General features: G+C 35.2%; 1 pseudogene; it reads left to right on the top strand.

The window, feature by feature from the left end:
- The first annotated feature begins 13,067 nt into the window (after positions 1 to 13,067).
- On the top strand, positions 13,068 to 13,385 carry LOC134370846 (non-histone chromosomal protein HMG-17-like; annotated as a pseudogene).
- Positions 13,386 to 18,664: the final 5,279 nt, after the last annotated feature.

The raw sequence follows: 18,664 nt of genomic DNA, 5'->3' as shown, positions 1-18,664 counted from the left end.
TCTAAAATACATAGAAATCCCACCACTTAAAAAATCCCAGGTAGGAGTACTAACAAACTAAAATGTTTCTATTCTTTGCAACAATAAGGAGCTCAGTAGTGGCATGTAAAGCCCTACTAATCTAGAGGATATTAGATATAACCTTGTTTGCATCTTCACCAAACCTTAGGAGATTAGAGAATGTGATGTTCACTGGGCATGAAAAGCAGAGACATATGAGAATGGGAAATCAGTCAGCACTTTTGGGGAGTCTGAAGCATAGGCAAAATTAAATTCCTTAAATAAAAGTATTTCTAGAATTAAAGACAGCAGAGGACCTAGATATTCAAGGGTCCTGACACTGGAAAATCATTACGACACAAGAACAGTCTACTGTAGCAGAGAATTCTGAACAATACCAGTGCCATCTTAGATCTTAAGTAGGCACAGGCTAAAACACCCTCTGTGTGAGAAACTGTTGACCTTCTCATAGAAGTGGGAACTATAACAGACTAGACCCCCCTTGCATGAGAAGCCATTGAAAACAGAAAATGTTGCATAGAAACAAAACCCATACACAATGAAAATTTTATGCCCGATTGCTTCCACTGCTCACTTTTGGCTTCTGTGACCTAGCTTGCTTTGTGAACCTGGACAAACCCATGTGACAATGGGATGTGGTTTTTGCCTTTATAAACTCCAGCAGACCAAGGCTAGCTGCTGTTCTCCCAAAATACCAAGGGGAGGCAGTCACTGGCTGGCTAATAAAGATTCTGTTAAAATTCTTAATTAAGTGTTTGGTTCCTTTCCTGGGCAACAACTGCACAACATTACACAGTGGCCCTTCTAGGATATTTGCCCAAAGAAATCTCTAATCTCCTGCTTTAGTCCATTTTGTGTTGCTATAACAGAAATACCTGAAACTGGGTAATTTATAAAGAAGAGAGGTTTATTTGGCTTACGGTTCTGGGACAGCTGCATCTGGCGTGGGCCTCAGGCTGCTTCTACTCATGGCGGAAAGTGGCAGGCAGCCGGTGGGTACAAGCAGTTCACATGGCAAGAGAGGAACCAAGAGAGAGGAAGCAAGAGAGAGAGAAAGAAGGTGCCAGGGTCTTTTTAAGCAGCCAGCTCCCATGGGAACTAATAGAGTGAGAACTCACTCATTAATCCCCCCTGCCCCGGGGAGGGCATTAATCCATTCATGAGGGATCTGCCCCCATGACTCAATCAGTTTCCAACACTGCCACGTTGGAGATCAAATTTCCACATGAGTTTTGGAGGGGACAACACATCCAAACTCCATCATCTCCCTTCAAAGAGTCTAATATTTGTGGGCCCCTGACACTGAGCAAAGATGATTCCGGACTAGTGATGATACATCACATCCTCTTTTCTTGGTAGAATACACAGAACCCATGTTGCCTGTATCAGGCTGTAAGAGTAAAATGGCCAAAATGGTGGAGAGATGTGGGGCCACGAGAAATCCCCTTCACTGCTGTGGGGAGATGGGAGGGCAGAGGCAGCACAGGTGAGCTGAGGACTTGCTGGAGGAGAAATGGGAAGTTGGAAGCAGCAAATACAGATTCCTCAGAGAAACTTGAGAAGATAGAAAAGCACGAACAAAAAGCCAGAATGTATACGTGACAGTATATAAAAGACCATCCGGAAAGAACTGGCATGGTCATCTAGGGGAAGGAGAGGGGAACCAGAGAACGAGTTTGCTGTTTGTTTTAATAAATGGAAGAAAAATGAGGGTGTGTCTATGCAGAGATGGAATCAACAAGGAAAAGATGCTCAGTGAGGTGCTGGAAGAGATAGGATGGAAACCTACTGTTCTAACCACTTTAATAACATCTGGAAGATTTTCAAGTCTCTTTGGTGGAGATGCTCTGCAGATCAATAATCTGTTGCCCTTCCCTTTTTAAAATAGATTTTTATTGGCTTTAGTTTTCAAAGAGAGCATTTTGTGACTTGATTTTCATTTCTGCCTTAGCCTGTGGCCAAGATAAAAGAGGAAACACCTGATTTATACTTGTATAATTAAAATGACATTTAAAGAATATTAAAGTCATGCTCCTCCCTAGTTAATGAAATAATTGTTAGTGGAATTTGTTTATAGACTAGTCCACGTACTGACAAAAAATACTGAATAAAGTAAATATATATACTACTTGGTTTAAAGTAAAAGTGGTGTTGCTATACAAAAAATAAATTTAAAAAAATCCCTTTGGTAACTTGTTTTGACAGTATTCTACTTTTAGTCTTATATCATGTTCAATAAGCATTTCATTTACCTAATGAAAAACATATTTAAAGTAATGAGTACACAGTGTTTTAATTTGCATATGCAAATACATTTAATCAGTAGGAATAGCTGGCAGAAGGAAAGTATGTGTGTAATTAGTTCAGAGACTGCCCACTCCTTCAAGGTTATGGGAATACTTTACAGCTAGGATTAGAGATTAATACTTTCTAGGAGAAAAAGACTAAATGCTTCAACTTGGGAAGTGACCATAATGATAATAATAATTACAAATGATTGAATCCTAGTTGATGTTAGGTGCAGTCCATATTTTGTTTCCATTCAATCCAATACCTGAGTAAGACAGACATTATCCTTTTACCAATGATGCTGAAGGTCACACATTAGACAAAAAGCTGGGATTCAAAACTACATCTGTTTGGTTCCAAAGTCTGACCTCGTTCCACCACATGAAGAAAACCTTCAATTATCAATTCATACTTTCCTATTGAAAAGGTTTCTTGTTTTCTAATGCTTTATTTGTAGGTCGTGAGATGAGATTGCCAGCAGTAAGTGGTATTTCAAAGAACAAATGAAGATAGATACTACTACATGTTTACATGGATACTACGAGTAGTTGTTTTTGCTCCAATAAAACACATAGAACATGCCACGTATGGACTTCCAAATAGAACTTGAAATTCAATATTAATAAAATCATAAATACTGTGTTCTTCAGTTTCTAGAGTTTGTTCTTCCCAGATTCAGTCCAATGGCTCAAGATACAATTATAACTCCAAGATAATACTTACCATATTTTCCTCTTGCTTATTTAATTTCTATCCCATTTCTATATACTGTGGGGATTAAAGGAATGTTCTAGTGAGCTTACTCCCTATTTAAGAAGCTTTAGAGAGCCAAAGGAAGGAGACAGACAGATCACGGCTCCCATACTCAGCAACAAGTTTCCTTTTATCATTTTTATGTATTATAAAAATAGATGAATAACATTAATGAAAATAACTCAAAATCCAAGTTTTGGGCATTCCTAAATGGTTGTTTCCTCCCTAAAAGTGTCACTTTTTACATCATCATCACACAGCATATTTTCCAGTCATCATGAATGACAAATATTTCTCCAAGTTAATCTCCACACTGGCATGACTCTACACCCCTGTGCATTACTGTTCTCTGTTTGACAAATCACCCCCTAACCTCACCTGGAATACCCCTGTACTTTCTTTAAGATTTAATTTTACTTGAAAGCTATGAGAGTACTTCAAAAAGTTTGTGGAAAGATAGAATTAAAAGAAAGTACAAGTCTCCCCACATATATATGTGTCTGGCCTCTCACTCTTTATTAAAAGCCCTGAATCAGATTTCCAATTACACTTTATATGAAAGTGTTCATAACTCTCATGTATTTTTCTAATCATCATTTTTTGTTTGCCCTAGTAATTTACCAGCTTCCTTAAGGTAGAGTTGTATTTTTCATATCTGATTCCTTAGTATCCATTATAATAAATGAGCATATTATATACACATATTAGCAGCCCAATAAGAAATATTGAATTAAAAATTGAATGGATAAATAAAGGAAGAAAATGTCTGCTACCTATCATATTTTCCTTTTACTCATTTAATTTCTGTCCCATTTCTATATGAATACAAGTTTTTTCCATAATTACAACATACGCTCATTCATTTTCGTACTCTTTTCTATCATTAGCATTCATGCATGCATTCCAAGTTCTGGTAAGGTTATAGCATACCAACTTGATGAACAACTAGGTGGCTATAACAAATGAGCAGAAGGAAGGCAGAGTCACCATCGTGCTTCCAGAAACTCGTGACTGCAGCAAAAAAGGTAGTTATAACATTTTGCTGCCTAGTGAAGTAGTTACAGGTCTGAACATCTAGAACTCATCAGCATATCTCATTCAGAAATGAGCTAGACAGTTTGTGACTTTTATTACTAATACGTATTTTGTCTAGAGCCTGGGAACATATATATATGTGCTATTACATACACATATACACACAGTAATACATATTTGCTATCACTCTTTTTTTAATATACAAGGGTGCTTCAAAAGTTCATGGAATGGCTCATATTATCTCTTAATTCAATTTTTCCACAAGCTTTTTGAAGTTCCTGTGCATGCATGAGACATGTATGTTGGTAGTCTCTAATTAGGACTATGAGTGCTTAAAAAGGAATGAGAAAGGAACAGAAGAGAAACATTTGTTCACAACTCAAATAAGTGAAGGCGGACCTTCTAGTCTAATTTCTTTATAACCACCGAACCATTCATAGTAAGGTAGCTGCTTATTTCATTAAGTAGGATCAACATTTTGTCTAAACCTGCCCTAATGCTGGGTCACCAAAATAGAAATTCAAATAATTTTTAATTTAATTTGTGTGGTAGGTAAAATAGTGGACTCCCAAAGCTGCCATGTCCTAATCTCTAAAACCTTTGAATGTGTTACCTTCCATGGCAGAAAGTGACTTTGTAGATATAACTAAAGCAAAGATCTTGAGATAGGGTGATTATTCCGGATTACCCAGTTGGGCCCAATGTAATCATAAGGTCTCCTAAGAGAAAAGCGAAGGTTCAGAGACAGAGATATGAATACAGAAGGAGAGTATCAGAGTGATATGATATGGACTGAAGATTCTTCAATGCCGGCTTTGAGATGGAAGAAGTGACTACAAGGAAAGAACACAGGCGGCCTCTAGAAGCAGGAAAAGGCAAGGAATCAGACCCTCCCCTAGAGCCTTCAGAAGAAATGAAGCTCTGCTGACACCTCAGTGTTAACCCAGCAAAACCCATTTTGAATTTCTGACCTCCAGAACGGTAAGATAATAAATGTTTGTGGTTTGAATCCCTTATGTTGTGGTAATTTATTATGGTGTCACTAGGAAATTAATATAATTATTGTGGATTTCTCCAAAGTTTTTACAAATTATTTATCCTGACCTTTTATGTCAAAGAGTAGCTACAACTTATAATGAGGTCTAGCAGAGGTCTCACATAAGATATAGAAAGAAAAATGTTTTAGGGTGGGAGTAGGAAAAGAAAGTTTAATGACAGTAGTGGTTTGCAGGTGTAAGTTTACACATATTCACCAGGAAGATAATATTTCATGTTTATCCACAGGAATATTGAGGAACTCTACAAGGAAGGTCAGGTATTACAGGTATAATATACAGCATTGGAAAGGCTGCAATAATAACAGTGCTTAGAGAGTATAATAAAAAACCATGTACCCTGAAGTCAAATATGTATGCATATAGTGAAAACTTTAACCTCCAGCCATGACACAGTAACTGGTACTGAGCCTACTGTTTGGCCACAAACACAATAAAACTGGAAAGAACGTGTGACTACTATTTTTATGCATTGAAAAAACAGGCAGAACATCGATGATCCTTGAGGAAAAAAAAAAAAAAAGAAAAAAAGAAACTCAGGAGCGAAGCCTCTATTTGCCTGCTTCTATAATTGTGAACACTTGCTCTACTGTGGTACAAGGTGGAAGAGCCCGAGTAGAGGGATACTTTTGCTAAGTGGAAAAGGACAAAAGGTACCCCTACAGTAAAAACAAAAATGAGAAAGCCCTTGAGGCCCAAAAGAATCAGCTAGAGATACATCTGCTTGCCAGAATATAAGATAAAGCTCTTTAAAGAAAACTAAGTAATCCAGGATTTCTACTAAGTTTTCAATATTTAGATTAAAATAAGATATCATTAGACATATACATAGAGATAGAAATATATAAGGTGCAGAAAAAGGTGATTCAGAATCTAGAAAAAGAAAACAAAAAACAATAAACAGATGATAGAAACCAATCCCTAGTAGATTCAGAAGTTGAATTTAACCCTTGAGCTATGGCCACATAATGTCCTTGGGGAAGAGGAGAAGCTCAGGTACCACTGATAATAAACGCAGTACAGAGACTAGTCGAGGGAAATGCTAAAGGACTCTTAACTCTTCCAAACTTCAAAATAATAGTGTTCACTAATTTGTCTTAGTTACAGATCACCTCAATTTTCTGGTCTTTGTTCCCTCATTGACTTTTGATTTACAGCAATTCATAGTATCTATTTATTAATTTACACTCTATCTCAATTCCAAAAGGATATGAGGTGCTATTTTATCACATAAAGCATTTAAAAGACATGAATAACTAAAATGTACAATTGATCCAAAAAAATGTCATGTAATTGAACGAGCACTATACTAGAAGCCAAGAGATGCAGTTTCCAATTGCAGTTTTTTAACCAACTACTTATTTGACATCAGAGAACACACTGATTGTAAGCTTTTATTTACTCATTTGTAAAATAATGTCGGTTGCCTACAAAATCGCTAATTATGAAATTCTATGGAATTGTATTTCTAGACCAGAATTTCACAAAATTTGTTCTGAGTGGGGCATAATTCTTTTGAGTGGAGGTGGGGTTTTTTGCTGTAGGATTTCTAGAAAGCATTGGGATTCTATTAATTGCCTATTCAGCAGGCTTCTGCATCCTTTTCTTCCCTCCTAGCAAAACCAACCTTATCTGCCCAGAGACGGAGCATGAACAAATTAGAATAACATCTACAACACACATGTTTAATAAATATTATTTATTAATTAACTAGAATCAAATATCCTTTGAAATACTGAATCATATGGGTTGCATAGAGAAACCTCATGGGGTTCCACAGAGAAGACTTGGAAAATTGTTGAGCCAGCTGTCTTAAAGTCCAAATGGATTCGGTGAATATGAGATTTTGCTCCTCCACCTGGTGTTTTGGCTACCGTGTCTCTTCTTTTAAATAGACTCTTAGGTTAGCAATCTTTAGACTATTTGATAAAAGGCACTGGCCAGTTTCAGAAGCATAGAATCTTAAAGTGCTAGAATGATTTGCTACTTGTTATGGCTAAGTCAGGACCCATTCATTTTGCATTACATTAGAAAATCTATTAGAAAATAAATGGTAAGAAATAATTTAGATGAATGAAGTTGGAATTATGTGGTTGCCCACTTGAGTTAAAATTGCTCATACAAATTGAAAATATATACCCCATTAGCTTATAGGGCATGAAACTATGAACATCTTTAAGGAGGTAAAAGATTCCTGCTCTTGATCTTTGTAATCTTTCACTGTTAAATAAAGAATTAAAAATATATATTTATTGTAAAAAAAAGGAAGTTGAATTTAGCAGGAAAACAATAACAAAAAACAAACAACAAAATAAACTTTAAAGCAACCATTATGAACACATAGCACTTATAGGAAAGTTTGGTCATAAAGAGAGAAAATGTAGAGAATCTCAGAGGAAAAAAAAAAAGAAAACTGAAATAAAACAAAACTTAAGACAAGTAAATACCTGAAATGGAAAATATCATTGTATGTCAACAATATCAGTGAACTTGAGGACAAGTCAATATAAATTACCTAATATGAAGAGAGACAAAATAACACAAAAAATAAAAATAGCATAAATTACCAGTGGAACAATATTAAGCAGTCAGACACGCATGCAACTGGAGTCTAAGAAGGAAAGTGGTATTATATGACTTATTTTAAAATTGTATACAGTATGTGTTCTGACTAGAATGAAATTAAGTCATATATTAAAAATAATAACATATGCAAAAAAACTCAAATATTTTTTAAAAATTTAAAAAGCATGTTACCAAATAAATAACTTTATCTTTAAGAAGCTAGAAAATAAAGAGTAATTTAAACCTGGAATAAATAGAAAGAAAGAAAAATAATCGATAAGTAAAGCAATTTTTATACTAGAAAACAAAGAATAATGACCATCAATACTGAAAGACTTGTTCTTTGAAAAGATTAATAAAATTGGTAAAATGTTGGCCACAGTGATCAAGGAAAAAAAGAATACATAAATTATCCGCATCGAGTATTAATATGGGAATATTACTGCAGAAACTGCAGACATTGAAAGGAATATCCACTTTATATCAATAAAGCCAGCAGCTAGGTTCACTGAACAAACCTTTTTAAAAAATGCACTTTACCAAAACCAAAGAAGTAGAGAATCTAGACAGGAACACATACATTGAGAAACAAAACAAAACAAAACAAACAAACCAACAAAAAACTGGATTTGTTCCTGTAATTTTTATATGAGGAATATTCTAAATTCAGAAGTTTTAACTGGTGAATTGTATCAAATATTCAAGGAATTAACAATAACAAAGTTCTCAAATACTTTTAGAAAATAGAGAATGTGGGAATATCTCTCAACTCATTTGATGAGACCAGCATAAAAACCCTGTCAAAGATACTACAAGAAGAGAAAAATGACAAGTATCTCTTATAAAATTACATGCAAAATGTATGATCAAATTAAAATCTATATACACATATATACATGCATGCACATACACACATACACCTATATGATATATACGTGTGTGTTTATATATAAATATATACAAATATATATATACACACACACACATATGCACACAGAAAGGTGCTTTAAAAAGTTCATGGAAGAATACAATTAAGAGATAATACAATGATTTTCATGAACTTTGTGAAATACCCTCGTATAGCCATATGGGATATATTTTAGAATAAACATATGCACACAAAACCAAGTATGATATATTCTAGAAATACAAAGAAAAAATAATTATCTTAAACTAAAAACAGAAGGGAACTCCCTCAATCTGATTAAAGGTACCATGCAAGACCTACAGATGACACAACACATTGTTTCTATACTTTGTACTGGTGGTTTAAAATAGTCCAATAGGTAAGGAAAGGGTTTAAAAATTATAAAAATTGGAAAGAATGAACTAAAACATTAAGTTGCAGAATGCATTATTGTAATGTAGAACATCCTTAGGTACCTACAAAACAATTACTAAAACAAAAAAGTTAACTTATCAAGCTCTCCAGGGTATAGGTTCAATTGTGTGTGTGTGTGTGTGTGTGTGTGTGTGTGTGTGTGTGTGCCACATTCAATTAAACATAAAACTTATAAAAATTTATAGCATTAAAAAATCGTAAAAAACTTCAGGAATAAATTTAGTAAAAAGTCTCCTAAGCTATAAAATATTGCAGAGTGAAATTAAAGAAGAACTAAGTAAGGCTGGCCAGTTACTTCGGCTGGTTAGAGTGCGGTGTTACAACACCAAAGTCAAGGGTTCAGATCCCCATCCCATACAGCAACCCCCCCACCAAAAAAATAGAAGACCTAAGTAAATGAAGTTATGTAAAATGTTTTTGGATTAGGAAACTCAGTTTTGTTAAGATGTCATTTCTCTCCATATTTTTCTATTGTATAAAAGCAATCACAGTTTGAAATGTTTTTCTTTAGAAATTGACAAATGACAAATTTCTAATACAGAGGAATGTAAAGGATTAAGAAGAGCCAAAAGATCCTAAAAATGGTGGAGAATCACACCATTTAAATTTAAGATTTACTGTCAATTTACAGTAATGAAGCCCTTATGGTATTGACATAAGGACAGAGAACTAGATCAAAAGAAAAAATAATTGTGCATATAAATGAACATTTTTTTTAGAAAGATACCAAAGTAATTCAGTGCATGAAGAGAATAGTCTTTTCAACAAATAGTGCTGAAACCGCTGAGTATGGGGAAAAGAAAAATGAACCTTGACCTGCTAACTATATCACACAAAAATAAATTCAAGGTAGATCTTTGACTTATATGTAAAAGCACGCACTGTGAACTGTCCAGTGAAAATCAGTGACCTTGAGGCACTGCTGAATTCTCAAGTGCCTTTCGGATCATCAAAGACAGTTTAAATAATACAAGGCCTTGACCTGAACTGAATATATCAAATCCATTGACGAATCAAGGGTGCTGTACTGTACGTGGCTGCTCAGTTGAATGGAAGACCCGATTTCCCAGCTATTCCAGACAAGAGAAAGTTTGCATATTGCTGTAAGAAGAAAGAGAGGGCAGTTGCTGTCAGGCACATAAACAAGGGTGCCCGGGAATAATTCTGTCTGAATGAATGGTCCCAGGGAAGTAGAAAGGTACCATTTCTGTACCAAGTGGTGGCCGTAATTTGCATGTTGAGCCCTGTAATCAGGAACAAATGACTCTTGACCCTACAAATTAAACCACTCTGTTTTCTCTTTTAAAATATTCTCTATCTGCACTGTTCGACGTGGTAGCTACTAGCCACTTGCAGCTACTGAGCTCTTGAAATGTGACTAATGTTACTGAGAAAGTGAATTTTAATTTCATTTATTTATAATTAGTTAAGGCTAAAATTTAAATAGGTATATGTAGCTAGTGACTATCATATTGGAAAGCACAGTTCTAGGAAAAAACTAGGAGAATATGTTTGGAACATTGAAGTAGGCAAGATTTTCTTAGAAGAAAAAGGCACTAACGCTTAAGGAAACTATGTATGTTACACACACACATATATATATACCTTAGACATCATCAAAATTTAAAACTTCTCATCAAATGATACCATTAAGCCAAACTGAGAGAAAATAACACTATATATATGAATGTATATAAATATAAAAATATGCAATGAACACCTACACATCAATAAATACTCAAATCTACACAATCCAATATATAATGGACAATTGACTTAAAAAGACACTTCACACATGACTTTAAAAGAATGACTGATAAGCACATGGAAAGGTGCTCTATGTCATTAATCATAAGAGCAATGCAAATAGACTAACATTTGATATAATTTCATACCTTCAAGTGTGACGCATATTAAGAAGAGCAACTTCGGCCAGTGGTAAGGACATGGAGCTACCTGATCCCCAGGGATTAGTAGCTGGAATACTGGAATGTACAAAGGTACAACCACTTTGGAAAACTCTTTAGCATTTTCTCATGAAGTAAAATGAGCAAGCTTAGGATGCAGAAACTTTCAGGGAAGCATCCCTTCTACCATAAAGGTGTGTACAAGCTGAATATTATTCAAAATTTTAGTTTTTAAAACACACGAGTGAACTCAGGTTGCACAAATAAACCCAGTGAAATAAAATTCAAAAAGTTACAAGTCTCTCCTAGGATAGAAGAGGCCCAGGCCTGCTTTTACCCTTGGCACAACAGTGAGAGGAAGAGGAAACCACCACAGACACACAAAGAAGCCAGCAGCTGAACTTTAACTGAATTTAAATGACAATTTATACTCCCAGCTATAAGGTCAGTCAGCACCCAGCTAACTATTTTCAAGGGGCCTTCAGTCAATCTACCCTAGAAAGACTGTAGGCAGGGCAGGTGAGCTAACAGAGACACTTTTAAGTGTGGTTGCAGGAGAACCTGCTGAAATCTGAGTACCGTGAGTAGAACAGAGAGAATGCCCATGGGTATTCCAGACCTTCTAATGCCTACAATACGGCTGCTGTCTACTGCTTGTAGAGGGGCAAGATAACTGCCAGGCACAGAACCCACTAAGATCTGATGGCAAGGAGACAGCTGAAGGGACACTGAGCTTTGCAGGCTCTGTGGGCTTTTACACTGATCACCTGGCCAAGACTGATCACAGGAAGCGGGATAAGGGAGAGGGTGAGACATCCCTGAGGACATGTGCACAGGTCCTGCTGAAGTCTGAGAGTCGCAGGTCAGGGAGCTGGGATAAAACCTCAGGAAAATCTACTTAAGGAAAGGTTCCAATCCTTCCATGAATAATATGAAGGCTAAATCAAAACCAAAGACTAGACTGAGTCTAACTTCAGACTACATTGTCTCAACAGTCCATATGAACAATCTAACCAAAGAGGCAGGTTCTTTTCTGGAGGTAAATATTACTTATTTTATTCTCTGCAAACAATGCACAATGGTATTCAATTTAAAAAAAAAAAAAAAGAGTAAACGTAAAGGCAAGAAAACAAGACCCAGAATGTCGTATATTTTGGAATTATCAGAGTGGGATTTTAAACTAACCGTAACAAGAATGTCAAAAGATTTTATGGAAAATGCTGATAATGCACAAAAATGATGAAGAATTATATCAGAGAGATGCAAGAGCCAAAGTAGAAGTGAAAAATATGATATTAAAAATTATCATAAGTTAATCAAAAGACTAGACACTGGAGAGGAAAGAATTAGTAAAATTGGATACAGGCCAATAAAAATTATTAAGAATAAAACATACCAAAAAAGTAAAAAAATTTGAATATAGTCCCAGATCTGTGGGAAATATCAAGAATTTTAATATGCTCTTATTAAATTCTGAGAAGTAAAAGAGAAAATAAATTAATAGAAAATAGTAGAAATAATGGTTAAAATTATCTACAATTAATATAAAACACCAGCTTACAGAACCAAGAAGCTCAGTAGATCACAAGGGGAATAAACAGCAAGAAAACTACAAATAAACCAAACATCAAAGGTAAAGAGGAAAATCTCAACAGCAGCCAGAGAAAAAGTAAATTTTATGCAGGGGAACAATAATAAGGAAAGATAATGTTTCATTAGAAACAATGAAAGACAGAAAATAATAAAACAGCATATTTAGGTAATGAGGAAAAAAAGTTCTCAAATATAATATCCAGTGAAACACTGATCCATAATGAAGACAAAATAAAGCTATTTTTAGATAGGAAAAAAATGTGAAAACAAATTTGTCTCCAGAAGACCTGCAGTACAAGAAATACTGAAGATGCTCTTGAGGGCCTTTTATCTGAGTCCAGATAAAATCCCCTTTATGCAGGCAGAAATTAAGAAAACTGAAAGAATAAAAAGTCAGTAAATATAGGGGCAGTTGAAGAAGAGAAGGTGGGAACGAACCCTGGGCCAGCCAAAGCTTGCATGCTCTTGCACCTCGGGTTCCAGCACCTCCCTCCTGCTGTCTCCACCATGCCCAAGAGAAAGGCTAGAGGGTTTGATGTAAAGGAGAAAAAGCCAAGCTGAAGGTTGAATCACAGAGAGGTTCTGCAAGGTTGTCTGCTAACCCTGCCCCCCAAAGCCAGAGCCCAGGCCTACAAAGGCTCCTGCAAAGAAAGGAGAGAAGGCACCCAAAGGGAAAAAGGAAAAAGCAGAGCTGCTGAGGATGCGAATGACCCTGTTGAACATGGAGTTGCTAAAACAGACCAGGCACCTAAAGCTAAAGGTACTGGAAATGCCAAGGGAAGCGTGTCTATTTTTGATAACTGTGTATTTCTGGACTTCTGCTGACTGCACAGTTTGAAAGACTATTTTTTTAATTAAGTTTTTTAAAAATGCAAAATTTTGTTTTACTTTTTTTTTTTTTTTAACACTGTGTTGTTGGTACACAGAACACTTCATCGCTATGTTTTGGGAAAGGGGCATATATCATTAATTAAATGTCTCCAAAGCTTGGTTGATGTGGGAAACCTTTCCCTTTGAGTTTTGAGAGACTTCTTCTTGGCTCCCAGGAAGAGGGACTCCCTGACGTTGACACACACAGCCACCTCGGCACAAATGACTTGAGGTGTGGAAAAACTAAAATTCATTTTTATGTCCTTTTCTCCCTCTCTGCCTTCACCATAGACTTAACCACCCCTTAAACTCAGAGACCTGTTGGGACATGACCCCCCCAAATTGGTTACTATTATGTCAGGCAACTTGGACTGTCCTGCGATGCCACTGAGGTAGCATCCCTCGAAAGAGCAGCAATCTCTTTTCTAGATTGTGGACCTTCGGATTAATTCTGCCATTTGCATTTTATACTCTGAAAGTCAGGGTCAGCTTGTGAAAGTTGTCAAACAACATGATAAATGTGAAATGTCAACCCTCACTGTAAACTTTCTCTGTTCAGAGCAACAAAGAAAGATTTCATTGGGCTTCATAGTGGCTTTTGATTTTGGTAGTCCATTGAAGAAGGGAGTTTGAAAGTCATTGTATACTCTTAATGATTGTCTGCCCATGACCGGCCTGAAATGCCATGATTGTTGAAACGTCTCTTTAATAAAGCTGAATACAGTCTGATTTGGGGGGAAAAAAGTGAGTAAATATAAAGCTCCTTTAAAAAATTTTTTTTTCTTTTTTGGAGAGAACAGAACTGTAATTACTAGAGGTGAGAAAGTGGGAGAGAGAGGGGTTATTGAGAAATTGGTAAAGGGTCACAAAGAATGATCATATTTTGTAATGATGAATATATTAATTATGCTGATTTGATCATCACATACAATTGTACATTGTATGCAGATATTGATATTCAATTCTGTACCCCACAGATATGCATAAACAATTATGTTTCAATGAAAAAAATTGGGGGGGGGGAAGCGGGCTGATACAGAGATCTGAACCCTTGAACTTGGTATTATCAGCTTTAAAAATATCCTTATTTAAGGACCTTAAAATATTATCCATGTTTAAAGTAAAAATTTTTTAAAAAATCTTGTTTGGTTTATAGTGTAGGTAGAAGTGAAATATATGACAACAGATGCAGAAAAGGCAGGAGGGTGATGATTGGAAGTACAAATATACTGTAAATTTTGTAATGTGGTTTGTGAATTAGTAGACGACTTTTGGAAGGAATACCATGAAAATTAAAGATGTACATTGTATGTAACCAAAAAGGCAACAGAGACTATAAAAGGAAATAATAATAATAAAAAAATACTTGATTCACCTAAACAATGCAGGAAAGGGAGAACGGATGAACAAGCAGCAGATAAAAATAATATTCCAAGTTGGCAGAATTAAGAGCAAATATTGCAATAATTACACAAATGTAAATAAATCATCTTATGTAACTACAAGACAGACATTATAAGACAGGGTAAGAAGCATGAACCAAATGCCTTAGTTAACTAATGTTGCTGTAACAACTTGCCACACACTCCGCAACCTCAAACAACACGTTATCTCACAGTTCTGGAGATCAGAGTCTAAAATGCGTTGGTTGGGCTGTGTTCTTTCTGGAGGGTCTATGGGAGCATCTGTTTCCTTGACTTTTTCAGGCTCGAGAGGCCACCCACTTTCCTTAGTCTGTTCATGAATTCAGAGCACTGCTTTTCTCTCCACATCTTTGCTTCCTGCCTCCTGCCTCTCTCCTTCTCTTGTGATTACATCTTTAGTGAGCCATTTTCTGAAGTCTGCCATAACTGACTACAGATTGTTTATGAGGGACACACTTTAAACATAAAGATACAGGAAGATTAAAATTAATACTATGTAAACACTGAACATGATAAGGCTTGTAAGGCTCTATTGATATCAGAAAATGTAGGCTTCAAATGAAGAGTGTGAGTACTACCAGAGACAGAGGCCATGCATTATGATAAATGTGTCAATTCATCAAGAAGAGATAGCAATCTTTTATGTCTATGAAACTATTTTGAACCCCTGTACCCGTGAAACAAAAATTGACAGAACTATAGGGAAATATATAGACAATAATACTGACAATTTAACATTACTCTCTGTAACTGATAAGTATATAAAACATTGGTAACAACAACTTAACACTCTGTCACTCGACTCATTGCAACTTAATAAACACTTTATGCAACAAAAATACAGATTCTTTTGACTTTCTGAATCTTAGTCCCAATACGTTTCAAAGTATTAAAAATTATACAAAAACATATTTCATTATGAAAATGGCCTTAAATTGAAAACAAATAACTGATAAGACTTTTAAAAAATAATTTCAAATATCCGGATTTTAGCAGCATACTTAGAAGTCAGCCATGTGTCGAAGAAGTCGTTAAAAAATGCTGTGTTAAAAATGTGCAAGAGAAGTAAAAAATGTTATGAACCAAGTGATAATTAAAATACAGTATATCAAAAGTTGAAGGCTGCAGCTAAGGTAGTGCTCAGAGGGGAGTTTGTTCTTTTAAACTGTTACAGTAGAAAAGCAGAAAGCTATAAATTCAATCGTTTATGCTGCTACCTTAAGAAGGGAGAAAAAGAGCAAAATAAAACTATAATAAGTAAATAAAAGGAATAAATTTAAAAAGTGTGGAAATCAACAAAGTAGAAAACATAGCAAACAGTATAGAAAATGAACCAAAGTTTGTTCTTTGAAACATGTTTAAAATTGATAAAACTCTAGCAAGACAGATGAAGAAAGAAAAAGATAAACAATAAACTACCAATATTAGAAATGAATATTACTCCTCTGGACTAAAAAGCATAATAATATTATAAACATTTTTATTGCAATAAGTTCAAAAAATTACACGGAAGGGACAGAATTTTTTAAAACAATTAATGAAAACTGATATAATTAGAAATAGGAAATAGAAATATCTGTATCTATTAAAGAAATTGAATTTTTAATTAAAATAACTCCCAACACACCAAAAAAACCTTCAAGGCCAGGTGGTTTCACTGGTGAATTGTGTTAAACAGTAATGAAGAAAGAATGCCCACCCTACACAAACTCTTTCAGAAAACAGAGGAAGCACATTTGCCAACTCACTGTATGAGGGCCACGAATCCATGATACCAAAACAAGAGCATTACAGGAAACAAAAATTACAAACATATACCCACATGATCACAGATGAAAGAAAAGAAAAACTCAAACAAAATAATAAAAATCAATTACACAATAAATAAAAAGGATACAAAATACATAATCAAGTAGGTTTTACCCCAGGAATTCAATTAACATTGGAAAATCATTCAGTGTAGTTAGTCACATTAAGAGATTAAAAAATATATATGATAATCTAGATGCAGAAAAAAATTTTAACAAAAATCTTCACTTTTTAAAAATAAAATCTCTCAAGAGACTAGAAACTTAAATGAAATTTCTTCAGTCTGAAATAGTGTTTATGCAAAGTCTTAGAGACAACACAATATTTAATGGAAAAATACTGAAGGCTTTCCTTGTAAGACCAATAATAAGAAAACAATGTCCACTGGTACCATTTGTATGCAGCATTGTACCAGATGTTTTGGCTAGTACAATAGGCAGGAAAAATAGAATTAAAGTCCAAGAGGAAAAAGTAATTTTTAAAAAATTAAATCTAATTTAATTTAATTTTACTTCTCAAATTACATTGTCTTTGATTTTCATGCCCCTTTACCCATTCGCCTACATCCCCGCCCCTCTGCCTCCCTACCCCCTATCATATCTGTGCACTTGGCTTAAATAGTTCAAGGAATTTTTGTGGTCGTTCTGTCTTCTTCCCCCCATCCTTTATTTGTTTGTGTGTTTATTTATTTATTAATGTTTACCTATCACAAATAAGTGAGAACGTGGTATTTCTCTTTCTGTGCCTGACTTGTTTCACTTAATATAATTTTCTCTAAGTCCATCCGTGTTGTTGTGAACGGTAGTATTTCATTCTTTTTTATAGCATAGCAGTATTCCATTGTGTAAACGTGCCACAGTTTCCTTATCCACTCATCACATGATGGACATTTTGGCTGGTTCCAACCCTTGGCTATTGTATATACAGCTGCAATAAACATGGGAGTACAGGTTTCCCTTCAACATGATGATTTCCATTCCTCTGTGTATATTCCCAGCAGGGGAATTGCTGGGTCACATGCTAGATCTATCTGTAATTGTTTGAGGAACCTCCATATCATTTTCCATAGAGGCCCCACCATTTTGCAGCCCCACCAACAGTGGATGAGAGTTCCTTTTTCTCTGCAACCTCACCAGCCTTTATCATTCTCAGTCTATTGAATGTTAGCCATCCTAACTGGAGTGAGATGGTATTTCAGTGTGGTTTTGATTCACATTTCCCGGATGCTGAGTGATATTGAGCACTTTTTCATGTGTCTGTTGGCCATTCGTATATCTTCCTTTGAGAAATGTCTGTTCAGCTCCTTTGCCCATTTTTTAATTGGTTTTTTTGGTTTTTTGCTGTAAAGTTGTTTGAGTTCCTTGTATATTCTGGATCCAGATATATACATCCTTTGTCAGATGTATATTTAGCAAATATTTTCTCCACTCTGTTGATTGTTTTTTTACTCTGTTGATTGCTTCTTTTGTTGTGCAGAAGCTTTTTAGTTTGACATAATCCTATTTGTTTAGTTTACCTTTAGTTGCCAATGCTCTTAGGGTCCTATTCATGAATTTTGTACTCACTCCTATTTCCTGGAGTGTTTCCCTTGTGTTTCTTTAAGGAGTTTTATTGTTTCAGGATGCATATTTAATTCTTTAATCCATTTTGAGTTGATTTTGGTATATAGTGAAAGATACGGGTCTAGTTTCATTCTCCTACATATGATTATCCAGTTTTCCCAGCACCATTTGTTGAAAAGGCAGTCTCTTCCCCAGTATGTAGACTTGCTGCCTTTGTCAAAGATCAGATGGCTGTAGGCATATGGGTTAATTTCTGGGTTCTCTATTCTGTTCCATTGATCTGTGTGTCTGTTTTTATGCCAGTGCCATACTGTTTTGGTTATTATAGCTTTGTAATATAGTTTAAAGTAAGGTAATGTTATGCCACCAGCTTTATTTTTTTTGCTCAGGATTGCTTTGGCTATGTGTGGTATTTTGTTGTTCCATAAAAATGTCTGGA

The sequence above is a fragment of the Cynocephalus volans genome, chromosome 2, assembly GCF_027409185.1.
Source record: "Cynocephalus volans isolate mCynVol1 chromosome 2, mCynVol1.pri, whole genome shotgun sequence".
In the NCBI taxonomy this organism is placed as follows: domain Eukaryota; kingdom Metazoa; phylum Chordata; class Mammalia; order Dermoptera; family Cynocephalidae; genus Cynocephalus; species Cynocephalus volans.
Note: the sequence above shows the minus strand (reverse complement) of the source record. Positions and strands in the feature narration are given on the sequence as shown.